This window comes from Malaya genurostris, chromosome 2 (genome assembly GCF_030247185.1).
Source record: "Malaya genurostris strain Urasoe2022 chromosome 2, Malgen_1.1, whole genome shotgun sequence".
Lineage (NCBI taxonomy): Eukaryota > Metazoa > Arthropoda > Insecta > Diptera > Culicidae > Malaya > Malaya genurostris.
The window spans coordinates 243560549-243584463 of record NC_080571.1 but is presented as its reverse complement, the minus strand read 5'-3'; the positions used below and the strand labels follow the sequence as shown (position 1 = coordinate 243584463).

Below are 23915 nucleotides of genomic sequence, written 5' to 3'. Positions count from 1 at the left end.
AGCTATTGTACAGAGACTTGTACTGTACTGTACAAAACCGAACTTTATACAGAGAATTTCTAGATGATCAGACCTAGCAAAGCAAAGTCTTGGCATTACATTCCTTTTGTGGAATTTGGCCTTTCTGTTTCAACAGACTTCGCAGCCGATTCTTAGTGTACAGAATCATTGCATTGCTAGTACTATGGATCCTATTGACACTAAGAATCCTTCCAGGTAGGGGCTCGAACATACGACAACTGGCTTGTAAGACCAGCGTCCTATGCATTGAACCGCCAACCCGGGACCTGGGACTGGCAAATCATCCTTCAATGTAAATCTTTTGATAACCGCAGAATACCTCGGCATCTTAGAGCTATGGCAGACTGCGCACTCCACAAGTGTCACGGAATTATTCGCGCCCGACTTAATATTTTCCGGTTTTAAAATGCTCGGATCCACCACAAAACTCATGGTCTTCCCCAGTAAACGTTTCAACAATATCTGATACCAAAGTCCCGAAAAGCCTTTATCCATAGTTATTAATCATGAAAACTGAGGGAAAATAATAAACGCTAAACGTATAAATAAGTGAATAAGTGAAATAAGACAAAATAGTTGATCATTGTAGTGACATATTGAAATCATCCGAAAGTTCTATTTAACTGATACAGATATTAGTTGTATTGATTATTCTCTAAATTATATCAAATCATTTTAAGGTCTGAATAGAGTGGGTCGTGTATACGAGGTCTGTTCAAAAAGTTTCCGGAATTTTTTAATTGCGCGCATCTGGAGAGTCCGGCGGTCAAAATTTTTTTTTATTGTGTTGGTACATATGTCCCTAATGTATGGTGAAATTTTCAGCTGTATTCATTGTTTACATTCTGTCTTGTAGCGGCTGGTGTAGACGTGTTTTTTTTAGCTCGGCGATTTTTGTCTTGGTGACGTTGGGTGCTTCTACGTGGACGATTGTGCTTTTGTTTCGACATCATAACCGTACACCCATGTTTCATCACCAGTTATGACCCTTTCAAGTAAATTTGGATCGTCGTTGACGTCGTTTAACAGCTCCTGAGCGATGGTAATTCGTTTGTTTTTTTGATCAAAATTCAGCAGTTTTGGAACGAATTTTGCTGCCACTCGTTTCATGCCCAAAACATTTGAAAAAATATGATGGCATGAGCCAACTGATATGCCAACTTCATCAGCAACTTCTCTAATAGTGATTCGGCGATCATCCATAATCATTTTTTCCACTTTTCCCACATTTTCATCGATTATTGACGTGCTGGGTCGACCGGAGCGTTCGTTCGTCTTGTTTTTTTCATAGCAGGCTCACCGTAGGCTCTCTGTAACATTTCGCACACTTGGTTACACTTTATTTCATTTTTCACGCAAAATTTAATACAAATTCTTCAATTCTTCCATTGTTTAAACTAACAAAAATCGCCGAGCTCAAAAAAACACGTCTACACCAGCCGTTACAAGACAGAATGTAAACAATGAATACAGCTGAAAATTTCACCATACATTAGGGACATATGTACCAACACAATAAAAAAAAATTTGACCACCGGACTCTCCAGACGCCCAATTTCTTTTTGCGTCTGTACGCTTAAAGCTTGCTTCATTTAGAATTGGAACAAACTTTTGCTCATATTGTGGCGCTCCTGGTGGACGGATTTGGAAGCTCTTGGCGCCCACGTGTCGGGAATTTTGTCAGCTTCACGTATGATTTTTGACATTCCGAAAATCGACTGTACTTTGTAAACAATCAACATGGAAGCCGAAAGAAGGAAAAAAAATTGTGCACAGTTATTTGGAAAATCCATTGTGGTCTGCATCTAGGCTAGCTAAACAGCTGAAATTGCCCAGAAATACCGTATGGCGCGTTATCAAACGGTATAAGAAAACATTGACGACGATTCGGAAGCCCCAAGCCGATCGTCGGAGTCGAACTGACGACCGGAAATTGCGTGGTAAGATTTTGAAGACGATTAAGAGGAATCCTAATCTGTCGGACCGTGATTTGGTCAGAAAATTCGGTGCTGCCCATAGTACCGTGAGGAGAACTCGACTCCGGGAAGGAATCAAGTCGTATCGAGCTAGCAAACAGCCAAATCGGACCATGAAACAGAATAGTGTGGTCGAAATTCGTGCTCGGAAACTATATGACCAGGTGCTGACCAAGTTCAACGGGTGTCTTCTGATAGACGATGAAACCTGTGTCAAGGCTGACATCGGTCAAATCCCAGGTCAAAAATTTTACTTGGCAACGGCTCGGGGGGATGTTCCAGCCAAATTTAAATTTGTTTTTGCCGACAAATTTGCAAGAAAATTTATGATTTTGCCGGGCATTTGCAGCTGCGGCAAAAAAACGAAAGTTTTCGTTACAAATAAGACAATGACATCGGAACTATACCAAAAAGAGTGTCTCCAAAAACGAATTTTGCAGTTCATTCGATCCCACGACCATCCTGTAATGTTTTGGCCAGGTTTGGCAAGCTGTCATTACAGCAAAGCCGTTTAAGAATGGTATGCAGAGAAAGTGGTCCAGTTTGTTCCGAAAAACCTTAACCCACTCAACTGCCCCCAGTTCCGCCCTATTGAGAAATACTGGGCAATCATGAAGAGGAGACTCAAGGCAAAGGGAAACGTTGTCAAAGACATCAATCAGATGACGACCTGGTGGAATAAGATAGCTAAAACGATGGACGAAGAAGGTGTGCGCCGCCTACTGAGCCGTGTTACAGGAAAAATTCGAGAATTCCTTCGAAACCGTGACGAATAATTTTATCCGTATTTTTTCTTAAAAGTATGAAGAAAACGCTACATTTGTATAAAAAAAGATCTTGAATACAATAATAAATAACTGAAATACAGGCAATTGTCTTTGTTCCAATTCTAAATGAAGCAAGCTTTAGGTATCTTGTTCAGCCAATTTTTTTCTCTTCTTATCTCTCTTTTTTTCGAAAGCTACCAGGAAACTAGAGCGGGAAAAACGGCGGATGCATTGAAACTAAATTTGTTTCACAGAAAAATACAAGACTTAATTCTTATCGCGACAACATGTATGTTTTTATGAACTAATCGTATCTTAAGTAAAATGATCTAGACTTAATCACGGTAGATTCAGATATTTGGATTCAGAGCGTTGTCGATTTCAACAGTTCTTCAGACAGAAAAAAAACTCAACGCGATCGGTAAACTCGATGAATCATTTTGAAAATTTTAAAGAATATTATCAACTAATTTTCAAAGATATTGTCAAGTGAATTTTCTGATATTCATCAACGTATCAAGGAAAATTTGATTTGTAGCTGGAAAATATTAAAAAAAATCCGTCCTAAACGTACTGTCTTCAGTCCTCAAATCACCAATCAGAAATAAGCAGACTTCATGCGCGTCTTTATCGTTAATTATGTCCACAATAATATTTACCGCGAAAAATGATTTATTGGTTATACAACCTATATGGGCAGCCGGCTACCGAGATAAAACTATTAATTCATTTACTCATTTAAATCTATCGGAGTTAGGTGATCAAACATTCATATGTAATTAAATTAACAAGCATTTTCCTATACCGATAGATGTTAACTTTGTTATTTACATTGTAATATTAACGAATCTTCGCGATAGTTGATTTGCAATAAATCGATGCATTACTTTTTATTTTCTCCCGTAGAGCTTAACTCATATTCTCAGAAGTATAGTCACGTACCCAGAGGGGGCCCGAGGGGCCCTGGTTCCTTCCCGAAATCAAAAACATATAATTATTTAGAATGCCTCAGACATGTGTTACAGAAATAACAGGACAGTGAACGTAATGAAATGTAATACAATATCAGTTCCTGTGGAAAAGTTTAAAGTTTAAGTAAAAGGCACACCGAGAATTAGGTACATAAGCCCCTTTCGAAATGAAATCCTGGGTACGGGCCTGCTGAAGTAGCTCCCTTCTTTTATTAACTCAACAAAGTTAATACAAAGTTTGAAAATTTTTAAACATAGAGTTTCTCTTCTAGGATTTTTGGGCTATGCAATCGCTGTGAAAACCGACTATACTGCCGTATGCCATTCGACTCGGTTCGTCGAGATCACAAAATGTCTGTGTGTGTATGTATGTGTGAATATGACAAATAATGTCACTCAACTTTCTCAGAGATGGCCGAACCGATTTCCACAAACTTAGATTCAAATAAAAGGTCTTACGGCTTCATGCAAATTTCTGGAATTTCATTTGGATCCGACTTCCGGTTCCGAGATTACAAGGAAATATGTGCAGATTTATGAGAAAATTCGCACTCAATTTTCTTTCTTTTTTTTATTCAATAGAAACATATTTGAAGGCACACTGCTTAAGCTCTAAGATGCCAAGGGCATTTTCTAATTTTAATTAATGACTAACTTAAAACTAGGGTATTATCATTCGCGAACTCCGGTCGCAATGGTCGATTCTGGCAGATTCAGTCTGCAGCTGGCGATCGGCAATGGCCGGTGGGTTAAATATGACACTAGTGTCTTCCAGATAACGAATCAATGGGTCCGCGGACTCAATTTCCTTGAACATTTCTTAACCGATTTTCACAAACTGAGAAGCAAATGAAAGGTCTTGAAATTCTTTAAAAAGTCCCCAAAAAGTTGATCCAGATCCGACTTCCGGTTCCGATACTACAGTGCGATCAGAAAAATGAAATTTCCAATTTCATGAGTATTTTTTAACAAGCGATGGCGAAACGAGGTGCACATTTTTATAAAACATACTGCTAAATTCATCTAGTTGGCAGATCTTATTAGTTAGTGTTCGTTAGTTAGTTATATCAAACTATTTTGGGACTATAGATAGGGTAAAGTGTGTTTAATCATTTAGTGCGTCAATGCAAAATAAAAAAAAATTCTTATTAACTTGACATAACTGTTTACTGGAAGTTTCTTTTAGTGATATTTTTGAAAAAAATATAAATAATATGAAAAAGGCATCATTACACCATTAGGTGAATTAAAAAAGGTTTTGATAAACGAAAAAAGACCATTTGCGACAACGCATCCTCTGCTATAAATTCCACTCCAGTTTACGGTACATGATTTTCATGAATGACCCTCCAGAGCAACGCAACCCATTAGACCTGTTCGGCACCGCTGGGAAAAATTGAAAACGCTTTTGCAGAGCACAGGTGATCCAATGCTACACCGGTTCGTGTTCTTCTTGGTTGGGTGGCCTTTATGACTGTGAAATGATCGTGTCTCAGCGAGAGCGAAAGGATCCCATAAAATGAAAACAAAAACATTAATGTCTCCGCCGAACTGTTCCTCCCGAGCGAAGACAGCGAGCTCAAGCGTCTAAACTGAAAGCACCGAGATTGTTAGAACCTTGGCATTATGTATACATGATCACCCCGAAAAGATTCCGAAAAAGAAACGACAAAACAGAGCAGGAAGAGCAGTTCCAATGCCGGAAGCTGGAAATTACCCCCCTGCTACCGGTCGGAACGCACTTCTGGGTTGAGTTTCTTTGAATGGCCGGTTATTATTTCGGAAGCTGGGTCATTCAAAGATTACACGTGAACGTAAAGGGATTAACGGTCAATATTTGCCCTTTTTTAAAACAGTATTTCATATTTAACTTCTTTCGAAATCTCACTCAGTCTCACTTTAACATTTCAACTCAACGCAAGAGTTATTGCTTAGCGGCACCATAACACAGTTTGATAGAGATATACTTTGATACGGTTCTTAATTAAAACAAACAACTACATTTTCACAAACACTTCCAGAGCTAAAACACTACACACGAGCTTAAAGTTTTCATCTAAACATGTTCGTAGAATGTGGAATAGCTCTTCAAAGCCAGAAACATGCTCGAAATTCCTTGAATCATTGAGAACAAACATAATAAAATGAAAACATAAATCAAGAGAGAAATGCTGTTCGAGAGGAGGCATGCATATAAACCGATCCCGTCGATAGTTGCTTCCATATAATAATGATCAATATGCATACTTTGAAGAACTTTGAAGATCGATACTTCAATCTTATGAGTGGCTGGGGAACGTTCAGTAGCTTCTTGTTCGGTTTTCGTATATCAACCAAAACGAATGAGGCCTTCCGACACAGACAAAGTGCCTCTTTAGCTGCCGAGAGAAAAGATAGCCAAAGTGCTACCACTTCTTCTGGACTTTCAAGCCACGTCTGCATACGTTCCGAGCTCAAATCGTTGTTTCGAAATTACCGTGCGCATTTCAGATTCCATCCATCCCCCGTCTTCTTAGGCCAAGTACCCACTAACGGCGAACGCCAAGTGCATGATGATGAGTTTTTGGCTCTCCGCTGAGCTTCCAAACAATAACAATGTCAACGATCTAACTGCATTTTCAATGTAGCATCTCGTCTCGGAACCCATTCCGTCGAATCCCCTCCTCAACCCTGTGGGTCTTTTGGGCTGCTCTGATTTTACACGCGGCTTCAGCGTCGGCGTTTGCCGGTTGGTTTCGAATTACAATTGTTGCTCTTCAAGCGTTCCCCAAAAGACCTTCAAATGCCCATGGCGGACCACTGTCGGGAGAAAGAATCCAAAATAGAAGACTCTTCACGCTTGCTCATCAGATGTGCTTCGCTGTAATAATAATCATGCCCTTCGGACACAACAGAACAGAACGAAACATCGACATGAAAATCCAAAAACTAAAGACCCAGCAAGATTAAGGTGGGAGTGTGAAAGAATGATACATTAGGTTACACCACTCAATATTCAATTACCAATCGCGCTCCATGTCGTCTTAGGAACTAACTCAAATCGAAACGAAATTGAAAGATAAAAGATTGCGCGTTCCGAAAGAGTAGTACAGTAAATACCGAGAAAATCTAGAACAGATAGACAACACAAAATACCGCGATGTCGCATGTTTCACGAGACCTAACGGCATAAATTAGAAAAAAAACACACACACATCCTTCGCATTGTCAACCTCAAACTGTTTATCGGTGACTGAAACCGCCAGAAACATTAGAAATTGTATGCCGTGTGTGGTTTCTAACAAATGCCAACTTCGAACTGCATTCTGGGCACTTTCGTGGCATATCATGACATGAGAGTAGGATTGGGTGTTTATTGGTTATATTTTACGATACATTCGTTCTCAGTAGGGTGTAATCGGCTTATGCCTCATGGGCGTGGGTGATGGAATAGCATACCGGAATGTCATCCAAACTATCACTGATACTTGTTGTTTTAACGTCCTGTAAATTTCGAAAAGATGCATATATTATTAAGTAAAGTTACCATAATCAGAACAAGACAAATATCAACCTACAGAGATTCCAAATTGTAATTCTGTCCACGAATCCGACTCAGATCATGGCTTCTTTATATGAAGATTCATCGGTAATATTTAAAAATGTTCCATTAAGCTTAAGTTTGTGAGATATTGATTTCAGGTTTTGACAATGTTTTTAATGTTTCTTTAATTCAAGCTTTAACAGATATCCCTTGTCTATCAAAAAACATTCTAATAGACCCACTCGACGAGGATTGAAGTAATTTTTGGTTATCTCGATACATAAATAGGAAATATTTATTATTACTAGTGCACATGAACGGCTGAAAGCAAAAATCGGATAAGTGCAACTTAGTTTGAAAACCCGTTTAAGTATTTTTAATGCAAAAACCGGATAAAAACATTGAGAGCAAAAACCGTACATGGATTTTGCAATGCAAGAATCGTTTAAAGACATCTTTTTTGCAAGAACCGGACAGAAAAACTTTGAATGCAAAAACCGGACGAAAACATAACCGGTTCTTCCAAAACAAATGTATTTATGCGGTTTTTGCATTCAAAGTTTTTACCGACTGTCGCTGTGGAAGAAGCATGGTTTGCTTGTTTGTTAACCCGTTAGCCGAACTGTTATACTATATTCATTTCTAAAATGAACGTTTGGCGCTCTGGAAAATCAACAACATCCTATGCCTGCAATTTCAAACCATTTCGAAGTTTTTCTTCGTTTCTTCCGGAAATGAACGTGAAAATTTCAGTTCCATGGGAAATTTATAAACTGCATGATGGCACTGCGAATCTAACGCAATACCGTAAACGGCAGGGCTTCGGCCATGGTACAACAAATTGTCGTATGGACTTTAAATTGTGGTTATTCGCATGCAAACACATCTGTTCAATGAACACAACCCTCAGATGAATTTTCATGCTCTGATTGTTATGGAAACCACAAATCCGATTATTGGACAATGTCCTGTCAGACAACAAAACTTTAAATTCTTATGCAATAATATCTGTTTTAATTTCATTAGATGTACATACATCTAAAATTTAGCAGTACCTCTTCTAAAACCCCTTTTTTTTAATGTATCTTCCAGTCAATAATTTTTAAGATGCGGCATGCTTACGATTTCAATGCATTGACGAGCAAATATATCAAATTTGATTTATAAAAACGCATCAGATATCGATCTAGTTTTGGCCTTTTTCATATCGAAAACCTATGCTATCACTGTGAAAACCGACTTCTGAACGGAGGCCCGGAGAGCCAAGTGTCATATACTATTCGACTCAGTTCGTCGAGATCACAAAATGTCTGTGTGTGTATGTGTGTATGTCTGTGTGTATGTGACAAATAATGTCACTAGATGTTCTCAGAGACGGCTGAACCGATTTTCAAAAACCTAGATTCAAACGAAAGGTTTTATGGTCCCATAGCTCGCTATTGAATTTTATTTTTATTTGCAAATCTATGAGAAATTGCGCACTCAATTTTCTCGGAAATTTTCAAACGATTTTTTCAAACTAGGATGCAAAAAAAACGTCTTGAAATTCTTTAAAAAGTCCCCGAAAAGTTGATCCAGATCCGACTATTGGTTCCGGTATTACAGCGCGAAAAGAAAAAAAATTCAATTTCATGAGAATTATTTCAGAAGTGATGGCGAAATGAGGGGCAGATTTTTTATTTGTATAATATGGTTGGTAAATTTATCTAATTGGCAGGCCTTGTTGGATATATAAATCTACTTTGGGACTACTAGTCCCCGGTTTCCGCTTCCGAACGAACCAGTAATAGTGAAGGAAAGCTCCAAAAACGGAACTCACTTTGATTTCTCAGTAACGGTTAAATCGATTTTCACTAATCATGATTTAAATTAAAGCTCTCAGTGTCTTAAACGATACTGATCAATTTCATCCAGATTAGACTTCCGGTTCCGAAATTATAGGTCGATGAATATCAAAACAAAGTCATACAAAAATATGCAAAACCGGTACGCATAGGTACATGCTGGTACGGAAAAAGAAAACGTCACCGCCTAGCACACATCGTGCTTTGTTCAATTTTGTATAGCGTGCAGAGTTGCCACATTTGAATCTACATTAACTTTACATGACTGTTTTAAAATTGAAAAAGTGATGGTTGTTTATAACACCTAAAGCCATTTCGCCGAAAGCCGTTTCGCCGAAAGTCATTTCGCCGAAAGGGTCATTTCACCGAATGTCCATTTTGGAGATATCGCCTTAACATTTTGGATTAAATGTTGTCGCATAAAACTATTTCCTGAGCTTAAAAGAAACACATCATTTACAATTCGAATCAGCTGATATCGAAGGAAGTCACACAATTTTGTCCAAGATTGTACTGCCGTTCTACGCATAAATGTATAGGAAATCCTATAAAATATGGGGCAATTATGCGTAGAGTGGCAGTGTGTTGCCATCGAATAAAGAATGCTAACGTTGGAGTTTGGAGTCTCCCACGCAACATAATTCATAACTTCTCGACTGGTGAGAAAAACGATCAGTTTTATTCGATGTCAGATCATCACCCATTTTCCGAACAGGAAAAGCACAATGTTTAACTAGTCCAAGCATACAAACAATTGCCATGCAATGTTCTATGCTAATCAAACACATTGGAATGATACAGTATTGCATAGCAGACTATAAATGATTCCCAAAAATAAGACTCAATTTGTGATGAATTGCTATCGACAGCCGAATCGAACTCTTGGGATAATGGACCATATTGGCAAAATCAGACTGGTTTTATTCATCGCTCCAGATTTACTTGGGAATTTTTCAAACTTGATTGGAATTTCACTCTGGTAAGAGTAAGTGTGTGTGTGTGAAACATATTTGGGCCGTTGTGAGAAATAAAATAAGATTTTCCTATTTAAATCAAATGTACAAAAGCGAAAACGTACACGAAACCAATATGGCCAAAAAACCAGAAAAAAACTCGGTAGACAGTACAGCGAGAGAGATGAAACAATTTTACAACCTTCAAAGTGAATTCCGGGCCATGTGCGAGGCGTGCATTGCACATATGCAAATCTTCTACCGTTCTTCCCCACTTACATTGAGCTATTAGCTACCCTTAGTACCACTTTGAGTGAGATTTCCAAACAAAACCATATGTTCGTGTGGGCAATTATCGTCGACTTCTACTCCTTACGCCGCCAAATTTATGTTTGAAAAGGAATGTTCGACACGCAACCAATTTGTAACTTTTTTTTTGTTTTGATACCATATGTGGTAGATCCCGCACAATAACGACACGTGTTCGCTGGTACGCTATAATTCTCAAACTCGATCGATCAAATTAAAATGTTAGGGGTGACTGAATAAAAAATAACAATTGAGTGAGTTTTCCCAGTTTCAGTTTCCTTTGATTAGTGCATATTTTCTGGTGATAATGGTGTCAATGATAATACAAGATTCCCATCGTTCTTGTACTTGGATAGTATCGCAGAAATAATTAGTATGTTGGGGCGAAATATTCGACATGGTAACTGATTGTATCCAATGGAAACCGAATAAACAATAAACCCCTCTACTTTACTGTTCACCGTTTGTGGAACAACATAAACAACTCTAGTTAACCAGATAGGATCTACACCTCACGGATAACTTTATGATTCGTACAATCCCTTCCACTCCTCCCTTCCGAGCTCTACACTCCGTAAAGGGGCGAACCTACGATGACAAAGTTGCTCGAAAAGACAAATTATAAAAGTGAAAACCTGGAATCTGGTTTTTCTGGACCCCGCGCAACATAAATATTCAAATTAAAATACATTGTTGATGCGGAATTCTGTTCGTAGCCTCGGAAGACTCGACGACTACAGGTGATAGACCATGAACGAGATGCCACGCAATTTGCTAATTAAATGAGTTGTATTTATGGGTTTCAACAAGCCAGCGACATGTACTTATGATAGCAGTAGTAACAGTATTAGTTCTACCGATGTGGTGGTGAGCCAGCCTTGTCAGCCATACATGACCGGTTTTTTGCTTCTACTACCGTCTGTTGGTGTCGTTATTATGTTTACTAATGACTTCTCCATCGTCAGACTTTCCTCGAAAGACTAGTGGTTTAACCAGTGAGTAATAAAGTTGGATAGCAATTCGAGCCAAATATTGGCAGGATTAGCCATGTCGTCCGAAATATCAACAAAATGGACCGAAGCGATACAATCGAAATCGAAATTTATTACGGATAACGTAACCTTGTAGAGAGCAACCCTAATTTTTGCAATTTCATTTAGCAAGAAAGAAATTTATTTCAACACGGTTCTCAAGAACTGGTCGCATCCGCTAGCTGTTCGCTCGAATCACGGATCGTAAAATCTGCCAAAAGATCTAAGATGCCCGCCCGACATAGACCCTGGAATCTGTGTCACGCCGAAACAATGATTAGTTCTCCTTTAGGGTAAAATATTATCTCAAATATTCACATAAAGCAATGAGGTATAAAACATCCATTCCCCGGTGCGACCGAGTTAGTTAGTTAGTTATTTAGTTAGATGGTTACGATGAAGTGCTTTACCCCCTGTCGCCGATCTGATGGGCAGAGCGGCGATGCACTGCACTATACAATTGGTGTACTTCGGTCTTTGCATAATAACAGAGTATAGGAAAACAGATTCCCTCCACTCTACACACCTTGCCAATTTCGAGAAAAGGCTCGCGGCTTTGTTCCGAACAATGACGTTATCCCGAAAGCTTATGTTCAACTATGTGGAAACGAAAAAAAACATAAACGGTGATTATGTAGATTGTGGATGGGGGCCACATTTATTGACGGATTCTTGGAACTTTGATTTAATGTAAAATTTGATCGGACTGTAAATTTGTTAATTTTCCTGTCCTTGAGAACAGTTTCTTTGTATGACAAAAAAATCGGTGTTCGAATGTTTTCAAACTTTAGGTCAAACTTTGAAAGACACATCAGCAAGTATTACCTCATTGCTAAAACAATATGATGCGAGGTTAGCCTAAATAGACAGTCACTTTCCGCTTTGACTAGATGTACCAACACTAGCAGCAAAAATTAGAGGGTTGTATTCAAGACACGACCGAGCACAATAACATTAAAAATGAAATGTTTCTAGGGTTCCCATAATAAATACGAAAATAATGATGATAATGATGATGATACACTAAACTAAAAACTTATTCAATTGACTATTTACAAACTTGCTCTAGTTTAAGCGCTTAGATTGTTAGCGAATGATAAAATTGACAATTAGATTCTTTCTTGATAATTGATTCTATTCAATTTTGATCCCTTTCCACAAATTTTTACATTGTTAAGTTTTTGAATAACGTCCTTTGACTTCTAGAGTCAATTATGATGAATTCAAACTTACTCGAAATCTAAATGTTAGATACAAACAACCTAAAGATTTGAACCTGAACAAATAAAACTATTTTATTTTATGATAATAATTTTAGAGAAACGTGCAAACTTATTAATTTTATAAACAGTTAATCGATCCAAGAGAAGATTTTAATGAAAAATGTTGTGTTGGAGTTTACACTCAGTAATAGTGTAATTTTATTAATCCTTCTTCAAAATCGTCGATAATCTTCGGAAAGTGTCGGTAAATAATATGGCAACAATACGAGAAAGAAAACATGTGAGACAGTCCGCATAAAATATTTAGTTACTTACATTGATTTTCGCTTTGGCATATTAGGAATATACGGAATGGATACGCAACAAAACTCCGAAATTTTGTTCATATTATAACTTGATGTTATTAACATATGAATGAACATTGTCATAGCTACAACGCGTGTAGTCATCAGACGCTTATTGTTTTGAAGCAAATAACAATTAAACTGAAACTGGCGGTTAATCAGATTCTACGAGGGTTCCTATTCAAACGATACATGTAAAATCACAGGTAAGCTCACCTTGAGTTTATCTTTGAAACTATACGATATTGCATCTAATTGTATCGTATATGTGAGCCTGTGGAACTCATTTATACTACTAAACTAGTAAGGTCGCTTTTAGATAAGTTTCAGAATTTAATTTTGAATCATTTGAAGCATTTAATTCCTGGTGGGACAACAACTTGTTCAGTCACATTGTCACGTTTTGTTCGTATGGGAATTGAGATTTAAGTATGCAAACCGATCTGTTGGCAAATTAAAACATTTTTAAGTTTACAATATTGAAGCTTTGGAACCATTCAAGTTAGGAAAATCCATTGACAAATCATCGAGGAACAAGCGCTGCAAATTAGATCCGAAAAATAGTTACCAGAGAACCAAAATAAATTATTCAATTCAAACCAATTTTTCAATGGGATTCAATTGAAATATGCAAATGTCGTTATCTCATAATAGGCATTTTTAATGGCAAAATCGACCAACAATTTGCTAAGTACATGGGATATTTCGAAAGAATCGGTAACCACGCTGATTCGGTTCTTCAATAGCTAGATGATATATAAGATACTCAAGCGAACACGGTGTTGCGCAGACAACAGGAAATTTCACCAACACATAATGCAAAAGCGACAATCCAGCAAGTGAACGCATATACAATTCAGTCATCAGCTCACTGGACGAGCTACTTGTTTCATTCACAGTCCAACATCAACTAGGCAAAGAAATATTGTGCAGCCTATATTTATAGATTTCTCTTTATACTACGCAGAACGATGCGGTGTTTTTCATGCATGACGCAAAGCCTCCTATGCCGAACAAGAAGTTGACGTCATTTTGTACAACAGGGATTGGTGGATGAAAACATAGGTCGATTCCAACCATTTTTTCAATAGTATGCTATTGAAATACTGAAACGACGTCGTCATACATGTTTAAGTTAAAAGTTTCCGAATCGATTGGTTGTTAAATTATAACAATCCATCAACAAATGGCCGAGTTATTAACGTTCAAAATTATGACACAAAAAGGTTACGCGACTATTTTTGAAACTTTTAATTGACACCCGGCCCCATATAGTGAAGAGTAAGGCATTTTTAATGCCAAAAAAAAATGAAACTTTAATACGACATAATTCCACATTACATCAATTAACATCTAAAATTAAATTTTGTATCTGTGAAATTAATTTTCGATTGTTTCGATTTACATGCTTTGGATTGTAAATTTAAGCTTTCGTGTCCTAAATTTACATGTTTTTTTATAGTGTGTGAACTGGAATTTACAAGATTAAGTTAAATTTTCAGTAATAAAAATAAGTATAAATTTGGGAAAATTGCATTTCTAATGATACTGTAAGTGAAAATGATGGCGACGACCGACACGTAAAAAAATGAAACCAAATATTTTCAATTTATAACGCAAAATATTCGTATATTTTGTAGATTATTGTATCTGAATCAAATAGCAATGTATATCATAAATTAAAACCTGTTTTAATCCACCTAGTGGCGTGATAATGCCTTTCTCATTTTTATTTTATCCTATATATTACTGAAGACATTCCTCGAAATACTAGAATTTTAAAAAGTTTAGAAATAGTCTTGCAGATTCCTGTTGCATAATAACTACTACATTGATATATTACATTTGAATTTCAGTTAGTGAAAATCTATTCAATCATATGTGAGAAAGTGAAGTGAGCACTAACCAATATAAAGAGGTAGCCTATTTAAAAAAAATTGCGAGATTAGCTTTTTTGCATTAAGCACCCTACCTCCGGAACCAGAGCTTTGGTCCAAAAGAAAATTAGGACATTATTATGGTATCTTAAGACCTTCCAGATGAACCTATGTTTGAGAGAAGATTAAGCAATCTCCGAGAAAAGTGAGTGACATTATCTTCACATTTTTGTGCATATCACCCCGTAACTCCGGAACCGGAGGTCGGATCCCGATGAAATTCAGGAACTCTTTATGGAACCATCGCCATCGCCGAGAAAAGTGAGTATCAATATTTATCACACATACCCACTGACACACACAGACATTTGCTCGATTCGTCGAGCTGAGTCAAATGGTATATGACATTCGGTTCTCCGGGCTTCGGTCCAAAAATCGGTTGTATAGTATTTTCAGGAGCACCTTTTGAGAAGTGTCAAAAAATATTATGTAAATTGTTGTATCTGAAACATTGGGCAATGCTATGTATCTGAGTTTTTAAGAGCCACAGCCATATAACGTATAACTGCACCATTAAACTACCTCGTTTGTACAGTTTACTCAAAGCTAGATTTTTTTTTCTTTAGTTAGGTCGGACAGCTCACGAACAAAAAAGATGTTGTGAAGTCGCACTACACATTTTTTTTATTTGGGCTCAGTAAACGGAACTACCGCTAACAATTTCCTGGAAGATACATCTAAGCAAATGCTTTGAAGCTTGGTAGCTAACAGTGTCAACCAGTTTTCTTGGGAACTCCGTTCTGAGCATCATGAATCAGTCTTTATTCAAGATAGTAGTAGGATATTAATACAATTGAAGGATTTGGCGAAGTGGTTTTCGGTGAAATAGTATTCGGCGAATGGCATTTGGCGAAATAACCCTTTCGGCGAAATGTTTTTCGGTGAAATGACCCTGACCCTTTCAAACAACCACCACAAGCATTTTCGTTATATTACAATCTCGTTAAATCTAGTTATTTCTACGGTTTCGCAACGACAAAAAAAAATATTTTCAACTAGTAGCTAAAACCATAATGTTTGAATTGAGTGCCGGTAACTATTCACTTATAGTATTAGAACTTTTAAATTTGATCAGTATCTAACGAGGAAACCAGATTGGAAAATTGACGTGAGAATACAACCATGTAATTAAAAATGTTATCACAGATACGGGGCTCGAACCCGTAGCTAGCTCCTATCAGGGGAAATCGTTTTGCCAATTAAACCACCCTGCATGTGAAAACACATGAAGAAACAGCCTAATTGACTAGAAGAAGGCGGCTCTTTGTCCTAACAAGACTAAAACGAAACGTTATTGTTATTTTGGAGAGAGTGTGCCAAAATTGGACCTTGCTCGCGGCCAACATTTGTATGAAATCATAAATATTGAATCATATTAATCGTTCTATCGATTCGGATAAAGATTTCATCATTTTTCTCAAATTTTGTGCGCATTTTTTTTTTAAATCAAACCCTATACCTTTTGAAAAAAAAATCACCCTTTACAAATCTTTGTGACTCGAAAACTGCCAAAGGCACAAAAATGGTGTCCAATAAAAAACTGAGTACTCTAAAAAATTTCTATACTTATAACCAGAATAAGAAAATTTACTAAAATAAGAAATTTAGAAAAGAAAACGCTTTTTTTTCATTTCACAAGCGTATTCCACAATTAAAATCATCGTTGTCTGAAACAACTTAATTTAGATCTCCCGGATGAGCACCCCACCAAGATAATTTACTAGGAACTTTACTTATTTAATAAAAAGGTTAATAAATTTTCTTTTCTCTCGCTATTGATAGTTTTTCCTTCCTTAAATATTTAAAGGAAACGGACAAAAATCTATTCAAACCATATTAAATCAGAAATCAGCCAAACAAAAAAAAACGTTTATATAGAATATTACCGCTTTCATCGTTTACATGAGTAAAAAAAGATCTTTTTTATTCTAATGTGATGAGTTCCGAAAAAACATTCTTATTTCAACAGAAGTAGCAAGTTTCGTTTACTTCAGCTGATAGACAAGGAAAGCAATTACAATTGTTTTTATATGATTAGAGAACTAGGCACATTATTTACAAAAAAAAAAGAATGTCCTGTATCTTTACTTCGGCCTTAAGTAACAATATTAGAATTAAACTGACGAAAACAAACAGACAATACTTCTTACTCCAACTAATGATCTTAGTAGATCGGATAACACAAAACTTACATCACGTGCCAACTGCGAAAAATAACGCGGTAACATTTCGAGTTAGCAAACGTAAACGAATTTTTTGGTTAAGATTCTTGATAATGAAACGAAGCAAATCTCAACGCAAAAGCAAGTAGAACATGCCAGTCATATGAAACTATAATAACACTACACTTCTTCATGCTGTCCTTTGTCCTAATGGACAGCTGGAAACGAATTCCGATACCCTGAATCGAAGGTCGACTAAAGCCATGACAACAAGAATTGGGTAGAAAGGCAGGGTTTCACAAAGAGGTTTCAAATCTTCTCTGCTACCTGCGAAGGATCTTTCTAGTGGACTTTAATTTGCAGATAACTAAACATAAATGTCTTTCCGTTTGGAATTCCCCGACCGAGTATAACGGAAAGTATTTCAAACGAAAAAAAATTTTGCACGATTGTTAAAACAATGTATTACCTAAGTCTACTTCGTAATCCGATTAAATCGATACTTCATCCGTAATGTGCTAAAACTGCTCGCAGTCCTCGTTGATGTTGTCACATGGATCGTGAATGTTTACTCTTACTTCGACTTCGTCGATAGACATATTACAACAACCAAAAACTTCAAAAATCAATATTCGATTTCACTTGAGCATTTGCAGCGTTGAATATATTATCGTATTCAGAGTCACCCCCATCGCATCTGCGTGCACTGATGATTTCTTTATTCGACGAGCTCACATATTTTTTCGATTTTCTTTTTTCACATCCACTATGGCAACCGTCAGATATCGGACTTCACTCATCATTTGAACCATCCGAACTTACGGTTAATAATTATCAATGAACACTCACACAATTCAAATGGATCGATTTCTTCCAATTTTTTTTCTCCGAAGATAATTACATCTTTCTTTTTCTCATACCAAATTAAAAAAAAACTTCCAGTGCCTCGCTGTTTCACATGTGAGTATTTTTGAGCGTATTAAAACTATATAACTTTGCACAAGAAATTCACTATTTGTGTATCAAATTAACATCATTAGCATTTCTTCGAGAGGTACATTACATTCAGTTACACCACTATCTGGAAATGGTTTTATCACGGGATCACGATAACGTATTAAATAACTACTATCAGTGAAATTTGCATTGCATTAGCAATACTTAGAACAACATTTGCAAAAACACAGATTAACTTGGCGACCACAATTTCCTAATATTGACATCTCAACACTGAACGCTCAAACCTTTGTACGATCATCGATGCTCAGACACAAGAAGCTCTCCAACGGAGAAGTCTCACTGCATTGTTTGATCTGACTCATTCACCAACCAATAAACGAAGAAATACCTCTCGTACAGAAATTCCACAAGCAGATAGATAGATATCTTTTCGTATAATTGAATTCTGACGAAATTTCAAATCCGGAAATTATGAACAATTTGTCCAATTGCTAATATCACCGATTGTCTAACCATTCGATACTCCAAGGACGAACTAAAACAAAACACAGAGCAACAACACACGCCGGCAACGGCAGACCGACAGCAACGATCCAACCCGGTGGATAGTTCAAATGGGACTGGTTTGGAAAACGTAAACAGAAAAATAGCAACTTTGGTGAGCTCGGCAGGTAGGCACGCATGGAGGAAAGCAAAACATGCGAGATCGGCAGTGTTTCTTTTTTTTCATCGCGCAGAGCCTGCGAACGAATTTCATGCTCTCTTTTGGACTCATGAGGCTGTCATGCGATGAGCAACGACTTGAGTGCATTAGAGAACTGGGTCTAAGTATGCACAGTCGAAAGCGAAGAGACAAGAGCGTACGGTTGCGACATAAACAGAGAGAGCTGGTTAGAGCATAGAAAATATGCTTCCGATGCATATCGAAGCTCAAAAAGGGAGGAATCATAAAAAGCACTCCTTTTGTTTCATATCGGTTGCACAAATCAGTTTTAGTTATTAATATCATTAACGAACTTAATCACAACGGGGACACTCGTCTCGGGATTGCTTTGGTATACATAATTTTAGTAGAATTCTAAACGTAAGATTTTAATTAATCAAAGAGTTTTTTTTTCAAACTAATTTAAATTAACTCATTAGGAAAATATTGAAGAAAATCTATCAACTTGAAATGTGTAATCACATAACGAAAAACCTTTTTTAATCCACCTAATGGTGTAGTGATGCCTTTCTCATGTTACATCAATAGAAGATTCTGTCAAGATTTTTTCTTTCAAACTTGAATAAATTAAAAAACTTTCTTTGCGTATAAATTACCATAACCGTTTCAATTTGTAAACAACTATGTCAAGTTAATATACTTGTGGCAACCCTGCAAAATTGAACAAAGCACGCTGTGTGCTAGGTGGTGGTGATTTCTTCTTCCGTACCAGTACGTGCCGATGCTTACCGGTTTTGCATCATTTTGTATGACAGTTTGAAACTATCGATTCTCATCGTCCTATAATAAAAGATCTGGATGAAATTGCACGATATCTTTTAAGACACTAAAAGCTTTAATTTGAATCATAATTTGCGAAAGTCGGTTTAACCGATGCTGAGAAATATAAGTGAGTTCCGTTTTTTGAGCTTTTCTTCACTATTACCGGCGCGTTAGGAAGCGGAAACCGGGAGCTGGTAGTCCCAAAGTAGATTTATATATCCACCAACTAACAAGGTCTGCCAACTAGATGATTTAACCAGCAAGTTTTAAAAAAAAAATTGCACCTCGTTCCGCCATCACTTTTGAATAAGTGCCATGAAAATGAAAATTTTTCACTTATCGTACTGTAATACCGGAGCCGAAAGTCGGATCTGGATCAACTTTTTTGGGATTTAAAAAAAAATCAAGACCTTTTATTTGCATCTTTGTTTATAAAAATCGGCTAAGAAATTTCCGAGAAAGTTTAGTGCGCATTTATTCATAGATCTTCACATATTGTCTTGTGATTCCGGAACCGGAAGTCGGATCGGGATAAAATTCCATAGCGGTCTATAAGACCATAAGACCTTTCATTTGATTATGAGTTAGTGAAAATCGGTTCAGCCATCTTCGAAAAATTGAGTGCGAAAACAACAACGCGTTTTGCCGGCTACGTCACTTATATCACCTTATCTCCGGATCCAGAAGTCATAGCCATTTGATCGTCGAACTTGATTAATGTCACAATAGTAGCTTCCAAATGAGCTTGAGTGTGTTGAAATCGGTTCAACCATTTTCGACAAAATTGAGCGCGAAAAAATTCGTTAAAAGGTACACACACAGACATTTTCTTATCTCGTCGAGCTGAGAAGAATGGTATATAACACTATCGGTCTCGGAGGCTCCGTTCGAAGGTCGATTTTTTTTTTGCTATTAGCTTTCTATAGAGAAAGGCAAAAAGGTCGAAACGTTTACATCAGCTTAACAGTTCGGCTGAAAAGTTCGTATCGTTTAATAGAAACACACATTTTTTGCCAAAATTCGTTTTTATTATTCAACATAATTGCCATCAGAGACGATACAGCGATTATAGCGATCTTCCAACTTTTCGATACCATTTTTGTAGTACGATTTGTCCTTTGCCTCAAAATAGGCCTCAGTTTCAGCGATTACCTCTTCTTTGCTTCTAAATTTTTTACCAGCGAGCATTCTCTTGAGGTCTGAGAACAGGAAAAAGTCACTGGGGGCCAAATCTAGAGAATACGGTGGATGAGAGAGCAATTCGAAGCCCAATTCGTTCAATTTCAGCATGGTTTTTCGTGCTGTTTTTAATCGATTGTGAGCTCACGCGGCACCCATTTTGCACAAAGCTTTCTCATATCCAAATATTCGTGAATAATATGTCCAACACGTTCCTTTGATATCTTTAGGGTGTCGGCTATCTCGATCAACTTCACTTTACGGTCATTGAAAATCATTTTGTGGATTTTTTCACGTTTTCATCGGTAACAGCCACTTTTGGACGTCCACTGCGTTCATCGTCTTCGGTGCTCATATGAACAGTACGAAATTTTGCAAACCACTTACGAATTGTTGCTTCGCCCGGTGCAGAGTCTGGATAACACTCATCAAGCCATTTTTTGGTATCGGCGGCACTTTTTTTCATCAACACACGAAATTTCTTTTTTTCCATTTTTTTCACAATAACAAAAGTAGCTTCACTCAAAATGCAATATCTCACAAACTAATAATCAGACAGCTGTCAAATTTATACACGTATCTTTTGAAGGTTGGTACTAACTGAAAATGGTATGGATTTAATTCTAGTGGCGCCCTCTCATAGAAACGATACGAACTTTTCAGCCGATCTGTTAGTAGTTCAAGATCGGCTCAACTGCTGAGTCGCGCTAGTTGTTCAATTCGTACTGTTACAGCCTGGTGAGTCGAAGACGAAAATCAAAAGAAACAGAAAAGTATCCTGAAAGTCACAGAGTTATAGAAAACGATAAATACTAAGCTACATATCCCGTTTTTTTAACGTTTATTTATTGAGTTTTTTTAACGCTTTTTTTTCTCGCTACGGAAAATTATTCCTAAGACTAACAATGATTTATTTAAGTCAAGTCTTTATTATCAGAGAGAACCATCACAATAATAACAATTCAGAGCAGTTCCATCAGACTTCACATACAGCGATCTGGATGAAACTTTGTAAACGTTTTAAATATAACAAACCATTTATTTAGCACGATATGATACGACTCAAGACCGATTTTTAGAAAGGGAACAAATGCATTATGGTTTGTATTTTTTCTTCTTTTCGTTGTGGCTCGCAAACTGTCATCTGCACAAAAATGGTATCCAAGATGCAGTGGTTATATACACTGAAAAAAATAGCATTACATTTCGTCTACGACCCGTCAGTGCATTGCAGTTTATGACGAACTGTTATGTCAACTAGCAGTTCAACATAAGCCGCTAAGCAGGTGTTTTTGCTATTTGCAATACACTTTTTAGTTATGCACCGGAGGGCAAAATCCTTCCTGACAGGTCGAGTAAAAACAAGTTTTGGCTTAAAGCGAACGATTCAGATAGTGGTCAGGAAAATTTGGAGCAATTAAAACCAACATTTAACGATAATTTGATTAGTATCTTTATTAAAGTGGAGAAGTTACTGCAAAACCAAGTACTAGTTTCATATAATTATAAAAAAATATTATTAGACTCCATGAGAAATGTCATTACTCCTTTCCAGTGATTAGTATTTTGAATGAATTTATTCAATAATAAAAATATTTCTTAAATCATGCAAGTAAAAATTAATCCTAAACAAAAGAATTTATAGGTTTTTGGTACTTTACAAAACGTGGCAAATAGTTTAATTTTTACATTAACTCGAAGAATTTACAACTGCATAGATTATTACCAACAAGTTTTCATGTTGACAAAAATATTTAAAATAAATTGAAGGTGTTTTTTCAAAAACATTTTTTTTATTAGTTTACATATTATTGATTCCTGTGTGTGTTTTTTTTCAAAAGTTGCCAACGAATTTCCCATTTCATCTCTTTCTTGAACACCATTTTACTTTCAAATGTACAGTTTTCATTTCAAATAAGTAACGATTTGAACAAAGTGTATGCAAAAAAAAAACGATTGATTGTTTTTCAAACCATTTTTGATTCATATACAAAGTTTCACAGAATATGTGATATATGACGACTTGCTATTTGTTCAGGAACTGCTCCATAGATTCTATGGAACCTTTCCTCGGCATTTGTTTGGAGAAGTTCATAAAATATTTCCATAAAATCAGTTTCGTTTTTTAATGGAAAAGCATAGATTAATTTGGTTCATTCAAATCGAAAGGACTGCAGCTTATGTATTCAACAGTGGACGCAATCATATTAAAATCGTGTTTATTTTAGTTTCGGGATCTTTCTCTGTAACAACAATTTGCGATACGTTCCATAATCTGTAGATACATACGGAAAAATAACGAATGGCGATCGACGAGCAAATTTCGCCTACTTTGAATACCATTTTATTGCAAAATGTTACCCAGACATTGCGGAAGAGGTTTAGAACTATGTTATTCATTTGAAGTTAATTTCTAAGAATGAAGGATCCCGTGAATAGGATTTTTTACTACTCGAAGAATGTACTGCGTTCCGGTTCTCTGGAAGGCGTCTAACACCATATCCGTTTATTTATAATCTGAGATATGGACAAGATTTATGTTTATATTTCTTTGCTGTCGCGGTTGGTTCTTGAGCACATGTTTGCTCCACTTGACAATTGACGATAACACCGCACTCCTTAAATACGGGTTGCAGTTTTTCGGAACGAAAAATGAAAGAGCTGACCGGACGAAAAACCAACAGAATATCATTACAAAACGTACTGGGATGAGATTTTTTAAACTGCACATATAAATAAATACACTTATTATTGGTTAGAAAACATATACTGGCTGAGGAAATCGGAATATTCTTGGTCCTTCACTCTGATTTCCTCTAAGTTATGATTGCGTTTAACCACAATTCAATCGGAGAATTGTTTACATAAAACATAAAAAACGAAAACAAACGATTTAGAATCATTCGAGCACCGATATTTGCGGAACTGGTAAAAACGCAGAACGTGTTTGAAACTCAAATACTGCGGCCAATTCCTGTTCTTACAACAATATAGCGTCAATGATATTCTATTTCATAACATCCAAAACGGAAGGTCTGGATTTTGTACCAGCAAGCCGTTTCCAGAGTGGTATTATTTTCATGTCAGTCTGCTTCCTCTTGCGCCTAAAAAGGGTGTTTTGTGGAAGAAACGCGATTGATCACGTTTCTGCATGTGCTCTGCCGTCTTTCAGTTGGCACTGCTTCTATGCTGTGTTTCACCACTTGTGGGGAACCTGTCGAGATGTCTC

At 36.8% G+C, this 23915-nt stretch overlaps 1 protein-coding gene across 2 annotated transcripts in view; it reads right to left on the bottom strand.

Moving 5' to 3' along the window:
• LOC131428419 (partitioning defective 3 homolog) overlaps positions 1 to 18627 on the bottom strand; it is a 235101-nt gene extending 216474 nt beyond the window's left edge. For both annotated transcript variants that reach the window (XM_058592369.1, XM_058592367.1), the window contains exon 1: positions 17531 to 18627. The gene's annotated coding sequence lies outside the window, so the exon portion shown is untranslated. The remainder of the gene's footprint in view (positions 1 to 17530) is intronic.
• Positions 18628 to 23915: the final 5288 nt, after the last annotated feature.